The sequence below is a fragment of the Cebus imitator genome, unplaced genomic scaffold (genome assembly GCF_001604975.1).
Source record: "Cebus imitator isolate Cc_AM_T3 unplaced genomic scaffold, Cebus_imitator-1.0 Scaffold858, whole genome shotgun sequence".
In the NCBI taxonomy this organism is placed as follows: domain Eukaryota; kingdom Metazoa; phylum Chordata; class Mammalia; order Primates; family Cebidae; genus Cebus; species Cebus imitator.
Window position 1 is genome coordinate 154,983 of NW_016108173.1, and position 1,714 is coordinate 156,696.

A 1,714-nucleotide genomic window follows, 5' to 3' on the forward strand; every position below is an offset into this window, starting at 1 on the left:
TACATCAAGGCATGCCATAATAAAAAAGAGCAAAAATAAAAAAAAAAAAAAAAAAAAAAAGACATATCCCATGCAAAAAAAAAAAAAAAAAAAAAAATCGGGAATTTTGGGAGGAACGTATGTATATCTTTCTCATATTGATTTATGACCTTCTTTTTAGAGGCAGGGTCTTGCTGTGTCACCCAGGCTGGCGTGCAGTGGAGCCAACATAGCTTGTTACAGCCTCCACCTCTTGGACTCAACCGATTGGGCCTCCCAAGTAGCTGAGACCACAAGTGTGGACACCATGTCCTGCTAATTTCACGTGGAGAGAGGGTCTCGCTGTGCTGCCCAGACTGCTCTGGAATTCCTGGCCCCTCTCAATGTGCTGGGATTACAGATGTGAGCCACCATGCTCGGTCTGATTTATGATTTTACCTGAAATTCCTGTCTCCTTGAATTGCATAAAATTAACCTGCAACCCGACCGCCTCAGGCTCATTTTCTCAGGACCTCTTGAGACTGAATAACTTGGACCACAGTCACTTACACTGAATCAGAATAAATCTCTTTAAACATATTTGGTAGAGCCCGGATTATGCCGTCATCAGCAGGGAACCGGAGAAGAGGCCCCCTGGGTCCCCACAGCCACCCCACCTCCCTCGGAAGCTGCACCACGCAGAGCCCCCAAACACCCCCAAAATGTCCACGGGCGAGGACACTTGGTCCCGGCCTACCTTCCCATCCGCGGAAGATCATACCGAGGCAGGCTGCCCCCCACCCAGAGCCGCGGCCCTTTCCCAAAACACGAAAGCGAAGTCCTCCCAGGGTCCCACCTCCCACAACGAAGTCTGGAGCATCAGAGTCGGAGGGAAGCCGAGTCGGACTCAGCCCCCACTCCCTGCTGTAACCCCTATCCCACCTGCCGACCCTGGCTGTGGCCAAGTCCCTCTCCACCTTCTGCCAAAAGACCCCCGTGGCAGCTCGCGGGGCCGCCTGCCCCGTCCCCACCCGAGGAGCAGCGACCCCGGCACAGGGGACCTGGGTTGCTCCGCGCCCCAGTGAAATCCCGGCCGTTCACTGCCCAAGCCGCCCCTGCACGCATCGGGGGACAGACTGAGCCGCAGCCCCACCGCCCCCTCCAAGGCACGGCCGGGGTCTCCGCCCCTCCCCAGAACACAGAGACGCCAGGCCCGAGGGAGCGCGCACTGCGGCCCCAGCAGCGCTCCCCAGCGGCCCAGGCCTTCCCGGCCCTCCTTCCCGCGCGGGAAGGGCGCGCTGGACGGGGGGACCCGCAGGAGCCGGGCTCACCAGGGCGGCGGAGGGAGAACCCGGGCGATGAGGTCACCGGCGGCAGACCACGCACCTCACGGCTCGCTGACGCCCAGGGATCTGGAACCCTTGGGGCCGCTCGGGACTACGCTACCCAGAACCCTCAGCGTGGTTGGGGACTACAATACCCAGAATCCTCAGCGCGGCCAGGACTGCGCTACCCAGAATCTTTTATGTGCCGCGTGGCCGCGCTGTGTTCGTCCGGAGGGTTTCCAGGCAGGCCGTTACTCTGTTTTAGGGGCTTTAGCCATGCATTAGGAAAGTGTACCCGTTTCTGTAATATATGGAAATAACTTCCCCAGCGTGTCTTATGACTGCGGTCATGGTATACTCTTCTGTAAATACGTTTAATCTCTCAATATATTTTTAATACATTTTTGGCCTCATTTTTCACCTTTAGGTCT

General features: G+C 56.8%; 1 protein-coding gene across 7 annotated transcripts in view; it reads right to left on the minus strand.

Moving 5' to 3' along the window:
- The window catches only part of ZNF337 (zinc finger protein 337), a 24,838-nt gene extending 23,427 nt beyond the window's left edge, over positions 1-1,411 (minus strand). For 6 of the 7 annotated variants that reach the window (XM_017520599.2, XM_017520595.2, XM_037735604.1 and 3 more), the window contains exon 1: positions 1,290-1,400. The gene's annotated coding sequence lies outside the window, so the exon portion shown is untranslated. Of the gene's footprint in view, positions 1-1,289 lie in introns of all 7 variants that reach the window. The other variant, XM_037735605.1, reaches the window with a different exon arrangement.
- Between the last annotated feature and the right edge of the window lie 303 nt (positions 1,412-1,714).